Genomic DNA, 16,635 nt, shown 5'->3' with positions numbered 1-16,635 from the left:
TCAGAAAGAAATTGACAGCTTCACATCCTAAATTCTTTTCTATCGATGTATATAGAGCAGCAACATCTATAGTGGCCATAATATAGTCGTTATTCCAAGTAAAATTCTCTAATAGATTTAATACATCAGTGGTGTCTTTCAGATATGATTTGAGGGATTTTACATGACTTTGGAGAAAAGTATCAATATAAGCAGATAGATTTGATGTAAGTGAATTAATTCCGGAGACAATAGGTCTCCCGGGAGGTTGTTTCATGCATTTGTGGATTTTAGGCAATATATAAAATATCGGTAATTGTGGACATTCGTTGAATAAGAATTTGTATTCGTTCTCATTCAATATGCCTAATTCCCTGCCATGGTCTAGAAGCACTCTTAAGTCATCCAAAAAAGTTTTAGTAGGGTTGTTGGGTAGAATTTCATATGTTTTTTTGTCTCCTAAAAGGCGGTGGGCTTCTTTTAGGTAGTCATCTCTATTTTGGATGACTACCCCCCCTCCCTTGTCTGCCTGTTTTATAACTATATTTGTATTGTTAGTTATTTCCTCTAAAGCAGACCTCTCTTCTTTATTCATATTGTTTCTAATCTTAGATTTGTTACTCTTTGAGAGCTCCTCAAAGTCCTTTACAATGAGGTTATAGAAGACATCTAAGTGATTTCCCTTACAATAAGCAGGGTTGAATGTGGATTTATTCTTAAGTGTTGTGTGTTTGAATGTTTCACTTTCTTTCTCTATAGCAGGCTTGATGTTAGACATTCTTGACTCCACATTTTTACTTAAAAAGAAACGTTTGACTGTTAGTTTTCTAATATATTTATTTGCGTCCACAAATAGCTCAAAATTGTTGGGTCCACAAGTGGGCGCAAAGGATAGTCCCTTGGAGATAACACTTAATTGTGAAGTAGTTAAATCCACACTACTAAGATTAAAGATATTTTTATTCTTTTCAGGGTTGGCAGTTATCACTTGTTTCTTTCTTCCCCCCCGCTTTCCTCTCTGTTTCTTTCCCCTTTGGGGTAATGACTCCCCTCTTTTGTCTCCAGGAGGGGAGTAAATGGGTTTTTTGTCTCCCAAATACTGATATCTAGAAGATCACTATTCCCCACGGCTCCAATGGGTGAACGTGATCTACTTGCTTTAGCATATTTAGCAGAGTCAAATCTCTCTCTTTCTCTTTTTCTATCCTCTCTATCTTTTCTTAATTCTCTCTCTCTTTTGAGTTCTCTATCTTTTTGGTATTCTCTCTCTTTTCTTTCTCTTTCTTTTTCCCTTTCTTTTTGATCTCGATTCCTTTTTATTTCCTTCTCTCTAGCAAGTTCTTTTTCCCTCTGTAATTCCTTTTCTCTATATTGTTCTCTTTCTTTAAATTCTCTTTCCTTTCTTTGTTCTCTCTCTTTTTCTCTGTATTGCTCTCTTTCTTTACACTCTCTCTCTCTCTTCTTAATTCTCTCTCTTTCACTATGTCTCTCTCCCTACGCCTCTCCCTCTCTAATGCTTGTTCTCTCTCTCTAAAAGATGATCTCTCATTAAAATATTCTCTCTCTTTATATGGCTCTTTCTCCTTATGATCTCTTTCTTGAATAAAATTTTGTCTAGGTATAAAATCATTCCTTGGACCATAATACAAAGATTTAGAGTCATAATTGTCTCTCCTAGGTATTCTGGGTATGAAATGACGTTTATCAGAATATGGTTTAGTACTATATTTCTCTGATGTGATCTGAGATTCTCTGACTTGTCTATCCTCAGGTCTACTTTGTGTTTGTTAGTTTTTCTTTTTCTTCCAATCTCTTTGTTCCCCTCTAAGGTAATCTTCCTCGTCTCTTAGAAATTTATTAGTTTTACTAGTGACAAGATCTTGTTCAAGTCTATCAATTTTCTTTTTTAGTTCCCGATCTTTAATTTTAAATTCAGTGGTATCCTCCATATGGGCCAATCTCTCCTCTATTATAGTAACCTCCTCGTCAATTTTCTTAATATGTTTTTTATGTTGATTTATTAAGGATGTCATAAGGTTAAAGGAGCAGTTGTCTATGGTTTCATACCACTTATTCACAAAATCCTCGTCGTCCAAATTGGAAGAGGGGTTTTTTGTGAATCTCAAACCTCTCGGGATTCGTTTACAATCCATATATTTGTTTACAAATTTGAGGTCTAACCATCTTCTAGTATCTTTAATAAGTAACCTCTCTAGTTTGATAAATTCCTCATCCAAAAAATCATCTTTCACTAGTGTATGTGTTACATTAGTGTCTGTGAACAATAAGTGTCTATTGTGTCTTTTGGCAAATATATTTGGTGAAACAACTTCCATAATCACAAAAAAATGATAATAACAGTGTATAATATAGAACAATAGTGTACAGCAGCCACCAAATCAAGTGCAGAGAAACAATGTGAAACCCAGTGACTTGGAAAATGCGCTTAACAACTATAAAAGTGATCAAAAAAAATAAAAATGTGTGAAACTGACGAATTCTCTCAACCTTCCAGGGAATATGCACTGATTCCCTTACAACAGTTTAGGATCCAGGGCAGGAAGGGAGCAGTATCCTCAGGAACACCCAGAAAAAAATACAAAAATAATCATAGTGTGGTATGAAAAATACATATATGTCAAACTCTGAGACTTGGCTCTTATGGTGACCTACTTACAAAATGTAAGATTCAAAATAGCAGGTTTGTATTAGTGATGGATCTTTGGACACCTCAGCTTTGGACCACGGCATACAGCAGCATACATCAATAGGGTTGGTGTCAGGCAGGATGGTGTATTTACTCTGGCAGCAGCTCCCAATCAGTCATATGCAATCATACAGAGATAATGGAAACAATAGTGCTTTACCAGATAACACAAAGTTTTATCATAGAGACTTGCAGGACATGTACTCACAATATATTCAATGAGCACATTCACATCAAGGTATCTTTAGGCAGTTGGATATCGGCTCGGCAGATGGAAAACAAATCCCTCACTCCACTCCGCTCACTTGTCCTCCACGAGGGTGCCCCCTCGTCCGGTGCCGGATGGTTGGCGTCTGTCGTCACTTCCTGGCCTGGCGGTGACGACTTCCGGTAGGCGCGAGTAGAACGGGGAGTAGGAGGGACGCCGGTCCGCAGCTCTGCCTCCGTGGAAACAGCAGTACAACAGCTCCCCAACGGTGAATACAGCTGGGCTCTGCTAAACTGGAACTGGAACTTCTTTGGCTCAACGCGTTTCACTGCATACCGCAGCTTCCTCAGGAGCAATGATTAAGTCCCCTACTGGGTGTTATTTAAATAGCCTTCTCAATTAAGGCAATTGGTGATGTAATCAAGCATAATTCCACACAGGATAGTTAACATAATTACACACAGAGTCTCCCAAAATGGGTACATGATTATGGGGTTGTCTGTATGATAATAAGGGTGCTTCAGGGAAGACCTGTTGCAGTCTTGTATCTTCCTGGAGGATGGGTTGTAGTTTCCTGGTGAACTTGCGTAGGGCTCCTAGGTTTGGGTTATATGTGACCACCAAAGGAACCCTGTCGCTTGTCTCCTTCTGTTTGTATTCAAGGAGATCACTTCTTGGTATTCTGGTGGCTTTGTGAATTTGCTGGTCTACAATTCTGTGGTTATATCCACGGTTTATAAAGTCTGATCTCAAGGCTTTAATCCGCTGGTCTCTGTCTGCTGTGTCGGAGCATATCCGGTTGTATCGTATGGCTTGACTGTAGATGGTTGCATGTTTGGTGTGTGTCGGGTGGAAGCTGTTGTCCCTCAAATAGCAGGTCTTCCCTGAAGCACCCTTATTATCATACAGACAACCCCATAATCTCAAGAATATTATGGTGAGGAGTAAAGTATTCAGCAGTACAACTGAATGCGGGACAAAACCATGCCAGGACCCAAGATGCAAAACCTGCGCACTGCTCTACACAGCGGACACAATTCAAATACCACACAAGAATCGGGAATACAAAATCAGAGGAGGGTTCACCTGTTCCTCCAGCAATGTCGAGTACCTCATCATGTGCATGAAATGCCCAGGGGGCTGCTACTACATAGGTGAGACAGGACAGGGGCTAAACAAGAGAATGAACCTGCATCGCCACAGCATCACACGCGGAACAAGAGACAGTCCTGTTGGCGAACATTTCTCTGACTCTGGCCATAAGATGAACGATCTGAGGGTTGCCATACTCAAAGGTAATCTTAAAACCCCGAAAGAGAGACGGTTGCATGAATACAAATTTATGCAACTGTTCGGGACACTCAGCAGTGGCCTAAACAGAGATCGAAATTTTATGAGTCATTACTGACACTAGCGAACTCTCTTCCCATGAGCGCTAAAGGCCATGTCTGTACATACTGTGCTATATGTATGCACACACAGCTGTCTCTCACACATACTAATACTCCTTATTTTTCCATCCATATACACCAACAGGGACCACATAGTATCCACACACACTTTTAGTTGTGCTACAAACTCTCACATTTCCACACCCACCCACACCATTTATATCCCTCTCACTCCACACACACCTTGTGTAGAGCACTGTTTATACTGTGGGCTCTCCATTCATTTTTATTCACACTGATACACATACACACTCTTTCTTCACTTGCTTTCAGTTACCCTTTGACACCTCTAGCCATAAAACACATCCACACTGGGGAAGGAACAGCACAGATAACATTCCAAGAGACACTGTTTTTAAGTAATCCTTGCTTCATTCATTGTAACATCGCCGGAAGAAGAGATCAGTGTATCTCGAAAGCTCGCACAAATAAAAGCATTTCGTTAGCCACAGAACGGTATCATCTATTTATTTTTTGATTATTGAAGCTCGGCTAACACGGTACTGATACCTCTACATATATATATATATATATATATATATATATATATATATATATATATATATATATATATATATATATATATGCAAATATAGCTGTATGCTCATCTGCATGTCTTAGGCAGGTCTGCAACCCCACCTTTCCTCATTATCACCCAGCATACAGCACTTCCACTGCAGCAAGGGATTCTGGGAAATGACATGCAAATGAGCACACAGTGTCACTTTTTGCCTCAATAACCATTTTTAACATGGTTCCCTATAGGCTTAAGCTTGCTGCATGGTCACAGCTTTGAGCACAGCCAGGGTTAAGGTGCATACCCAGAAAACCACCCCCAGACAGCTGTTTCGACCTTGATGGGTCTCATCAGTGTGGGGTTGATTTTACTGGGAATGCAAGAGAGGCTTATGGGATAGGCTTATATATATATTTTTTTTTTTATGGGAAAAAGAAAAAAAACACAGGCGCAAATGTTGCTATACAATAAAAAATTGAGCATAACTTAAACTGGGAACAATGGCTGACATATTTGGTGAAATCTAAAGTACCAGATGATTTAGGCATGTAGAATATAAAGAATCCTCTCCTTTCTGCTGCTCTGTGTGGTTGGTCTGCCTCCTCACCACGTGGAACGCCGAGATTCTCCGTGTGGTAACAGATACGCCTGCAGCTACCTTCCAGTTCTCCTGTGTTGCTTCTCAGGTCTCGCGAGATAGCGATCGTGATGTCACTCGGTTAGTGTTTGTACCGGAGCGCCAGGGAGTAATGTCCAAAATATACTATATTGTATCTGGAGGACAAGGTTTGACAGTTTGGGGATAGGGAGAGCTATGAATATATTCTTAAGCCTCTACCCTACGCGTTTCGTCCTGGTGCTAGGACTTCATCTGGGGAATCAGTTTACTTTAGGTAAATGAAAACAAACAGAAAGTGAACTGCGCTCTAATAATTGTGAACAAAGTGGTGTTATCTTACAGTGATTAAGTGATTAATTAAATATATAAACCTGTTACTTGGTGAAGGTGTGCAGCTGTATTCGTGGAATGGCTCCACATACCAACTAGAAGAACAAATACAAAAGAAACAGCGCAAAAGACCTCATAGTGTAGTATGAATATAAAATTATATTATTATAACAGGTGAGTATTGCACGTACATCAGATTGAATAATTACTGGCAGTACATGTATATGGACATGTTACCAATCAGCCACGAGTGGAATGGGTTGTCTTCACGTGGGTAGAATCTCCTTCCCCTCTCCTCTGATGGATCAAGGCGGCCGTGGTGTGTGTTATTGACCCGGCATCCAACTGCAGCAGTCCGGTGGAATTCGTCTGCTTCACAGCTGTTGGTTCAGCGGGGCAGGCTCGCGGCATCCAATTCCAGCAGCCCGATGGGAATCCTCTACTGCACGGCTGTTGAAACAGCAAGATAGGCTTTTCCTCTGTGTCTCACGGCGTGTGTCGGCGTGTGACGTCTAATTCAGGCGCGCGTCTAGTGACGTCATCCGGTGGCGTCTGCACGAACTCAGCCGATCAGGGAGACAGCGGGCAGGAACGGGGATGAAGTGATGGGTGTATACAGGATACAAAAGCACAGTGGGTAGTCCAGAGAAGCGCCCTCTTATCCAACGCGTTTCGTACTATTAGAGTACTTCTTCAGGGATATCGGAGGTGTCTAGAGGTGCGCTTCTTATACCAGTCCCTGTCTTGTGATTGGCTGTTTATTTTGAGTCCAGCCTCTCATCAAGTGGAGGGAAAATTAAAGGGATAAGCCCTCTAAACATGGGAAACGGGTTAAAAAACTTTATTTAAACACAATATTCCATATGCTAAAAGATAAAAGAAACAAAGATTAATACAACATAAAATGTATAATGTTAAATACATTCCTATGCTAGCGGAAGTAAGATTAAAGGGAGGATAGTTTGCATAGACTAGATCCCAATAGAGATACATTTAGAAGTGTTATGGAGACCATGTGGATGTATAGTGCCTAAAATTATAAATACAAAGATTCGTTCAGCCACACGGATATGTTGTACGGTATTAGTATAAAGACCAGACGTCTATTTCCTCATTCAAACCCAACGGGGAAAGTGTTTGTAATTTATATATCCAAACACTTTCTTGTCTAGAGAGCATTTTAACTCTATCTCCCCCCCGTCGACCTGCAGGGACAGTTTGAATACCAATGAATCGAAGACTGCTCTCATCACTGTTGTGTTTTAGCTTAAAGTGTCTGGAGACACTATGGTTGTCTAATCCTAGTTTTATATTCCTAGCATGCTCCAGGATTCTCACTCTAAGATAGCGTTTAGTTCGACCAACGTATTGGTATCCGCAGGGACATTGGAGAAGGTATACTACATAAGTGGATTTGCATGATATACAGTCTTTGACCACAAAGTTTTCTTTTGTAGTTTTTGAGGAAAAATGTTTTCGTTCTGAATTTAGCAGTTTACAAGCCTTACATTTACCACAACTATAGTTTCCACTTGGTTTCTTTGGTAACCATAAACCCTCAGATGTGGAGGTATTAGACAATCCTATGTCACTTGGTGCCAAGTGACATAGGATTGTCTAATACCTCCACATCTGAGGGTTTATGGTTACCAAAGAAACCAAGTGGAAACTATAGTTGTGGTAAATGTAAGGCTTGTAAACTGCTAAATTCAGAACGAAAACATTTTTCCTCAAAAACTACAAAAGAAAACTTTGTGGTCAAAGACTGTATATCATGCAAATCCACTTATGTAGTATACCTTCTCCAATGTCCCTGCGGATACCAATACGTTGGTCGAACTAAACGCTATCTTAGAGTGAGAATCCTGGAGCATGCTAGGAATATAAAACTAGGATTAGACAACCATAGTGTCTCCAGACACTTTAAGCTAAAACACAACAGTGATGAGAGCAGTCTTCGATTCATTGGTATTCAAACTGTCCCTGCAGGTCGACGGGGGGGAGATAGAGTTAAAATGCTCTCTAGACAAGAAAGTGTTTGGATATATAAATTACAAACACTTTCCCCGTTGGGTTTGAATGAGGAAATAGACGTCTGGTCTTTATACTAATACCGTACAACATATCCGTGTGGCTGAACGAATCTTTGTATTTATAATTTTAGGCACTATACATCCACATGGTCTCCATAACACTTCTAAATGTATCTCTATTGGGATCTAGTCTATGCAAACTATCCTCCCTTTAATCTTACTTCCGCTAGCATAGGAATGTATTTAACATTATACATTTTATGTTGTATTAATCTTTGTTTCTTTTATCTTTTAGCATATGGAATATTGTGTTTAAATAAAGTTTTTTAACCCGTTTCCCATGTTTAGAGGGCTTATCCCTTTAATTTTCCCTCCACTTGATGAGAGGCTGGACTCAAAATAAACAGCCAATCACAAGACAGGGACTGGTATAAGAAGTGCACCTCTAGACACCTCCGATATCCCTGAAGAAGTACTCTAATAGTATGAAACGCGTTGGATAAGAGGGCGCTTCTCTGGACTACCCACTGTGCTTTTGTATCCTGTATACACCCATCACTTCATCCCCGTTCCTGCCCGCTGTCTCCCTGATCGGCTGAGTTCGTGCAGACGCCACCGGATGACGTCACTAGACGCGCGCCTGAATTAGACGTCACACGCCGACACACGCCGTGAGACACAGAGGAAAAGCCTATCTTGCTGTTTCAACAGCCGTGCAGTAGAGGATTCCCATCGGGCTGCAGGAATTGGATGCCGCGAGCCTGCCCTGCTGAACCAACAGCTGTGAAGCAGACGAATTCCACCGGACTGCTGCAGTTGGATGCCGGGTCAATAACACACACCACGGCCGCCTTGATCCATCAGAGGAGAGGGGAAGGAGATTCTACCCACGTGAAGACAACCCATTCCACTCGTGGCTGATTGGTAACATGTCCATATACATGTACTGCCAGTAATTATTCAATCTGATGTACGTGCAATACTCACCTGTTATAATAATATAATTTTATATTCATACTACACTATGAGGTCTTTTGCGCTGTTTCTTTTGTATTTGTTACTTTAGGTAAATGTCTGTTCCCACAAATCCTTATTTGATTGTAATTTTTTTAGATCTTGTGATTACAGATAAGATCAATATTAAGATTATTAGAGTTATGGGTACTGACAAATTTCTCAAATTTCTCTACGGAATCTTTCCAAATTAAACAAGTATTGAGTACAGTATATATACCTATATCTATATCTATATATATATATCTATATATATATCGAGAGAGAGAGAGAGAGAGAGAGAGAGAGAGAGAGAGAGAGAGAGAGAGAGAGAGAGAGAGAGAGAGAGAGAGAGAGAGAGAGAGAGAGAGAGAGAGAGATTATTAAATCAATGTATAAGGTGAAAAAATATTTAATTGGCATATGGACTAAGTGAAAAAATTATTCTAATAGCACAATAATACATAATAAACAAACTGAAAGAAATTGTATACATGAAAAAATATATCAGTGCATAAATTAATAATATTATTAGTATAACAAGTCCCCTTTGAAAAAGTCGCATTATTGTGACAAAACGCGTCAGGGTATCCAGAATACGGCATTACGTCATCACGTACGTGCACGCTATCCGGTCGGAGCGTGCAGAGAACTGTATTGAGGCCGTTTTACTCGCAGGCTTCACTTAAAGCCTCACACGGAATACCATCTGCGGCTCTTACCAGAGGATGAACTTTTACTGGTGATCCAGCAGGAACTCTCCTTGGACTGTTGCTGTGATCCGGGACGCTGCTCACCTCGTTGGTGGTGATTTAATCACAATTGCCTTTATATTTACTATTTTTGTGAGTGTTTATAATCCCTCTTCCCTTCCCTGTTTTACATAAATCATACAGTATTACGCTATGGGGCGTGCACTCTCTGTTCTTTTTTCATATATATATATAAATGAATAGACAATACCGTTCTGTGACTAACGAAATGTTTTTATTTGTGCGAGCTTTCGAGATACAGTGATCAAAAAAGGGGTTGTACTTTAAAACAGTGCATACTGGAATGTGATCTGTGATAAAGTATATATATATATATATATATATATATATATATATATATATATATATATATATATACAGTTCTCGACAAATAATGATAACCTGTCGCCCGTTGCGAGTGGATTTAGGCAGCTGGCGACCCGTGCTGCAGCTCAATGAATTCCCCTGCTCGTGCCAATTTTTTTTTTTTTTTAAATAAATAAATAAATAATCCCCCTCCCTGATTGGGTTAAAAAAAAAGTTAAAAAAATGGCGGCAAATCCTGTGGTCCCGGCGCGCGTGCACAGGGCAAGCAGAGTGTCCTGCCATTTGCGCTGCCTGTTCCCCCCAGCAACCCAGAATCCCCCGCATCCCTCCCCCCCCACTCCCCACGTGGGACGGAGGGGGAAGCCCAAACCAAGCCCCGCGCGCAACCCAGCCCCCCCCCCCTCCGCTCCCCAAGTGGGACGGAGGGGGAAGCCCAAAACAAGCGCCGCGCGCGATCCAGCCCCCCCGCACCCTCCCCCCTCCGCTCCCCACGTGGGACGGAGGGGGAAGCCCAAAACAAGCGCGCGATCCAGCCCCCCCGCACCCTCCGCTCCCCACGTGGGACGGAGGGGGAAGCCCAAAACAAGCGCCGCGCGCGATCCAGCCCCCACACCCTCCCCCCTCCGCTCCCCACGTGGGACGGAGGGGGAAGCCCAAAACAAGCGCGCGATCCAGCCCCCCCGCACCCTCCGCTCCCCACGTGGGACGGAGGGGGAAGTGCCAACCCAGCTTCCCCCGTGCGCACCTCCTGCGCCAGTCCGCCTCCTGCCCATGATCTCCCCCTAATCACATGCCCCCGATCCTCTCTTGCTGCCCGGGGGTGTCCGGGGAGCGTGCTGCGGCGTCGGCCGCTTCTGGGGGGGGGGGGGGGGACCTGGGGGGACCTGCTGCTGCTGCTGAGGCCCACGCTGCGCTGTGTTTCCCATGTCTTGGAGAGGGCCCACTGCCGTGCGGAGACCCCACTGCTGCCACGTGTGACCCGGTGAGTGTGTGAGTGACAGACTGAGTGTCTGTGAGTGTGTGAGTGTGCCTGTGTGTCTGTGAGTGTGTCTGTGAGTGTGCCTGTGAGTCTGTGTCTGTGAGTGTGCCTGTGTGTCTGTGAGTGTGCCTGTGTGTCTGTGAGTGTGCCTGTGTGTCTGTCAGTGTGTCTGTGTGTCTGTCAGTGTGCCTGTGTGTCTGTCAGTGTGCCTGTGTATCTGTGAGTGTGCCTGTCAGTGTGCCTGTGTGTGTGTGTGTCTGTCAGTGTGCCTGTGTGTCTGTGAGTGTGCCTGTGTGTCTGTGAGTGTGCCTGTGTGTCTGTCAGTGTGCCTGTGTGTCTGTCAGTGTGCCTGTGTGTCTGTGAGTGTGCCTGTGTGCCTGTGAGTGTGCCTGTGTGCCTGTGTGTCTGTGAGTGTGCCTGTGTGTCTGTCAGTGTGCCTGTGTGTCTGTCAGTGTGCCTGTGTGTCTGTGAGTGTGCCTGTGTGTCTGTGAGTGTGCCTGTCAGTGTGTGTGTGTCTGTCAGTGTGCCTGTGTGTCTGTGAGTGTGCCTGTGAGTGTGCCTGTGTGTCTGTCAGTGTGCCTGTGTGTCTGTGAGTGTGCCTGTGTGTCTGTGAGTGTGCCTGTGTGTCTGTGAGTGTGCCTGTGTGTCTGTGAGTGTGCCTGTGTGTCTGTGAGTGTGCCTGTGTGCCTGTGTGTCTGTCAGTGTGCCTGTGTGTCTGTGTGTCTGTGTGTGTGCCTGTCTGTGTGTGTCTGTGTGTGTGTGTGTGAGTGAGTGTCTCTGAGTGTGTGTCTGTGAGTCTTCTGCGTGAGTGTGTCTCTGCGTGAGTGTCTGCGTGTCTGTGAGTGTCTGAGTGAGTGAGAGTGAGTGTGTGTCTGTGAGTGTCACCCTCTCCCTGTGTCGCCCTCGCCTTCTCCCTGTCGCCTTCTCCCTGTGTTGCCCTCGCCCTCTCTCTGTCTTTGTCTCTCATTCTCTCTGTGTGTGTTCTGTGTCTCTCTTTTTTTGTCTCTCATTTTTGTGTGTCTCTCATTTTTGTGTGTCTCTCTTCTGTGTGTCTCTCTTTTTTTGTGTGTCTCTCTTTTTCTGTGTCTCTCTTTTTCTGTCTGTCTCTCTCTGTCTGTCTCTGTCTGTCTGTCTCTCTCTGTCTGTCTGTCTCTCTCTGTCTGTCTGTCTCTCTCTGTCTGTCTGTCTCTCTCTGTCTGTCTCTCTCTGTCTGTCTCTCTCTGTCTGTCTCTCTCTGTCTGTCTCTCTCTATCTGTCTCTCTCTATCTGTCTCTCTCTATCTGTCTCTCTGGCGGAGTCCATAGAAGGACAGGCCGCGCTGAGCCGTGGGACGCTCCGCGCTGAGCCCCTGCATACTCAATGAGGGGGCTCACGCGAGCGTCCGCAGGCGTGCTGAGGCACTGGAGTTTTCAGCCGACAGCCAAGCTGTTTTTCAGAGCACTGTCGGCTGAAAACATCCAATCAGCGCGGAGCAGCGTCAACGTCACGGCGCCTTGACGTCTCTTTATCTGTCTCTGTCTCTCTCTCTGTCTCTCTCTCTGTCTCTCTCTCTGTCTCTCTCTCTCTCCCACTCTCTCTCTCCCACTCTCTCTCTCTCACTCTCTCTCTCTGTCTCTCCCACTCTCTCTCTCTGTCTCTCCCACTCTCTCTCTCTGTCTCTCCCACTCTCTGTCTCTCCCACTCTCTCTCTCTGTCTCTCCCACTCTCTTTCTGTCTCTCCCACTCTCTCTCTGTCTCTCCCACTCCCTCTCTGTCTCTCCCACTCTCTCTCTGTCTCTCCCACTCTCTCTCTGTCTCTCCCACTCTCTCTCTGTCTCTCTCTCACTCTCTCTCTCTCCCGCTCTCTCTCTCTCCCACTCTCTCTCTCTCCCACTCTCTCTCTCTCTCCCACTCTCTCTCTCTCCCACTCTCTCTATCTCTCCCACTCTCTCTCTCTCCCACTCTCTCTCTCTCCCACTCTCTCTCTCTCTCCCACTCTCTCTCTCTCTCCCACTCTCTCTCTCTCCCACTCTCTCTCTCTCCCACTCTCTCTCTCTCCCACTCTCTCTCTCTCCCACTCTCTCTCTCTCCCACTCTCTCTCTCTCCCACTCTCTCTCTCTCCCACTCTCTCTCTCTCTCTCTCTCTCACTCTCTCACTCTCTCTCTCCCCCACACACTCTCGCTCTCTCCCCCACACACTCTCACACTATGGATCTGGATATCTTAACTGCCCTATACTACACTGAAATAACCTATACTGCTTACTTCCAGATCTGACTCAAGCTTCACACGGAAGACATCGAACCCCCCCTAACCCAGAAGACAGGTAACGAACACCTCCCCTCCAATGTATAACATTGCGGGAATGAGGGTACCTGGACTCTGAGGGTCTGCGGATCAGGTAAGATCCCAGACGGGATTGCTGCTTTAAATATTGTGAAGCGGGGGCATCCAGACACTGGTTAAGGGGTGCAGGAAACTAGTCATCCACATCTGGCTTTTTTTTTCTAGATTCGACATTTATACACACACACACACACACACACACACACACACACACACACACACACACACACACACACACACACACACACACACACACACACACACACACACACACACACACACACACACACCAAGGACTAATTGTAGTATAATGTAATACAATAAATAAACTAATATCAAAAACGAATGTTCTTACTAGGAATTTATTCAATTTATTTAATTTATGGCTTTTTTTTAAATGCGTGGCTGGGGGCGGGACTAGAGGCGGGGTTGGGGGCGGGACTAGGGGCGGGACTAGGTGGCGAGTAGATTTTTTGGTTCGGCGAGTAGATTTTTGGGTGATTTGTCAAGCACTGTATATATATATATATATATATATATTATAAACTATATATAAATATAAACTATATAAGCCACAGTGCCATATGTGCCAAATACATATCAAGGTGAGCAGTGTGCTGGAACCAAAGGGAAATATGCTGGATAATATATGGTCAGACAGCTTAACTAGTTTCCGTTTACAAGCACCACAAGTTCTATAAGTTTTCTTCACTTTATTGAAAAGCAGCAGATCACAGATATACTTGTAGATGGTGTAGTGAGAGAGAGTTTATCTGCAATAATAGTGCTTGATAGTAAGGACAAAAAGTAAAAACGATGCTTCTTACCAGGAACTGAGGGCATAGGTAGTGCCTGCTAGCGTGCTAGCCTGCTGAGGTGAAAATAAAGCAAAATGGAGGGTCCTCACAGGAACAGAGCCTGGGCTAAGGAAACTGTGAATACAGGCAGGGGTTAGTGGAACAGTCCACTATGCCAGGGGAATAACAGGGATAGATAGTCATAGCAACCGCTGCAGGTGGCTAGGAGATAAAGAAACTAATGTATCCAAATCGCCTGCACTGGGAATAATAACTGCAGGGAAAGTATACAACATAAAGGGCCAGCAGGCAGAGCTGCAAAAGGGGAAAGGGAACAGAACTATGATTCTAGTTCCAGGACAAGCAGATATTAAGATTGCTAATTCCTAAAACATACTGTAGGTTGGCATAGGTAGGGTGCACATGGCACCCTTGGCTTTTCTCTATTTGCAGGTAAAAACAAAATAATTATGTGTTAATACAAAACCTAATAAATTAACCAGAAAATTATTATGTCTCTTTTTCTTGCCTTGGCAAGTTTTCCTGTGCTACAATGCTACAATATATTAACTCCTGGTACCGTTCACCAATCATCACAGATTGTCGCAAGAGCTCTTCACTACTCTCTCCCCCTCTCCCATATATGTGCTGAAAAAGAAGCACACCTGTGGTACCCGGCTGGGAGATATACTAATGGTATGCAAAGTATATTAAAATGAGTTCCAATCCACACATCCTAAAGAAATTTCCATACAACTTCATACAGTTGATAAGCCTAAGGCACCAACCTAATGACTGAAACGGTGTCTGACTCAACAGGACACACTGCATTTCTGGGCCACAGCTCTAGCAGTGTGAGCTAAACCAGCTGATGGCTACTACCACTGTCACAGCTATGTAGAATACAGTGAGTGTTCCCAGCACTCCAAATAAAATTTATGACACGTATTTCATGTTAAAAAATTACCAATGTGTATTGACAAAATTTGGGCAGTAACAACGTAACAGGATGCAATGGACAATACTGGATAAATGAGTACACAAGCGTGGTCAGAGGAAAGGGGGAGGGGAAGGGAATGGAGATGGGGGTAATGGTGATCACACAGACAAAGTGAGGAGGTGACAATTACACACAAATATAAAATATGAGAAATAATGCGGGGGCAATATTAACGTTTCAGGGTCAACAACCCCTTCTAATTGCCCATTCCCACAGTACTCCAACAGAGGGGCTATGGTACTTCCCCATAGGTGTTAATTGCTACATAGATAGTCCGCAGGTAGACATATGGGAATCCATACACAATAATGATAGGCTGTGAGAGTCCCATTGAGAAACCTAGCTAACCACAAATGATGATCCCCTAACACAAGTCAACAAGGGGACCTAGCAGAACCACAATCACACTGCTACAGAAGCCAATTGGTAATTGAGTGAAAAACAGCTATATAAGACCCGTTCTCAGCAGTCTGTGGAGCTTCCCCTGATGGTAGGTTACTATGAAACATGTAGGAAGCGTTATTTTTGTCATTTTGTTACTCCACATAACCTGGTGAGTGTCTCCCGTTCCTGCGGCTTAATTATTTAGTCTACAAACTTAGACCGGAACGCCGCTCATAGAGCGACGCGGTCTTGTGATGTCACAGACTGCAGCACAGTATATCTGTGTAGTACCTCTGGCGTTCATCGCCACCAGTATTGGGAGTTCCCTGCAATATTGTGCAAGTTCCCTTTTGCATGCCCCTTACCAATGGACTATCACTGGAGGCTATCTACATTGGATCGAGGATTTACACAGACGTCTCATGAGGATCCCTCTTCGGCGATTCAGGGCAGAACCGCAGTGACGCTTGCAGTTGCTGATTTATGAGACACATTGTCGAAAGGGGTAACATGTTCCTGATATGTAATGCCTGAATGATAATAATATCTTGTACGTGCAATACTTACCTACTCGAAATTTAGCACTTTAAATTTGTTTAATACAGATATGGCCTATTTGTTTTTCCGGCTTTCCTCAACAAAAGTGCGGATGTCTGTCGTTTTGTTTGGAAGATATAATCAATATACATCCCATTTAACTCTTGGCAAATCTTTGTATTGTTATTCACATCTGTATTTAACAGGGATATGTCAGACATAATTAGGATTTGTTTGTTTGTATTTCTTCACCTGTCCAGCAGATAGCAAAGTGATTTTTTTTTGCCTATGGGTGGAGGTGGGTTTCAACGTAACAATTTACAAATCGCAGAACAGGTGCCTGTCTGCTGATGCTACAATCCAGCATGTCTTACAAGAACCCATTGTTATTTAGCCGTGAGCACTCTAAGTGTTATCAAATTTGAGTTGTTGCGTTTTTTGTTGCAGTATTCTTGTACAAAATTGAAAAATTTACACTTTTTTTCACTTTGCTTTTCGGCACACAGATAAAGAGACACTTTACAGGAGAAAGGGACAATATTTGCAATATGTCTTGTGCTTCAACGAGACCAAAAGATAGTTTGGGATATTTGATCTTTTTAGCAATTAATGATCGAGCAAATAAGACAGCCACTGTATCAGCAATATATGACTATATAATTTGCAATTATGAATACTACAAATATTCGCCTGGCC

At 43.5% G+C, this 16,635-nt stretch overlaps 1 protein-coding gene across 1 annotated transcript in view; it reads right to left on the bottom strand.

Annotated features, from left to right (window-relative positions):
- Positions 1-16,635, bottom strand: part of NKAIN2 (sodium/potassium transporting ATPase interacting 2) — a 1,223,374-nt gene that overhangs the window by 1,057,472 nt on the left and 149,267 nt on the right. The gene's annotated exons all lie outside the window — the stretch shown is intronic.

This window comes from Ascaphus truei, chromosome 4, assembly GCF_040206685.1.
Source record: "Ascaphus truei isolate aAscTru1 chromosome 4, aAscTru1.hap1, whole genome shotgun sequence".
Classification (NCBI taxonomy): Eukaryota; Metazoa; Chordata; class Amphibia; order Anura; family Ascaphidae; genus Ascaphus; species Ascaphus truei.
Note: the sequence above shows the minus strand (reverse complement) of the source record. Positions and strands in the feature narration are given on the sequence as shown.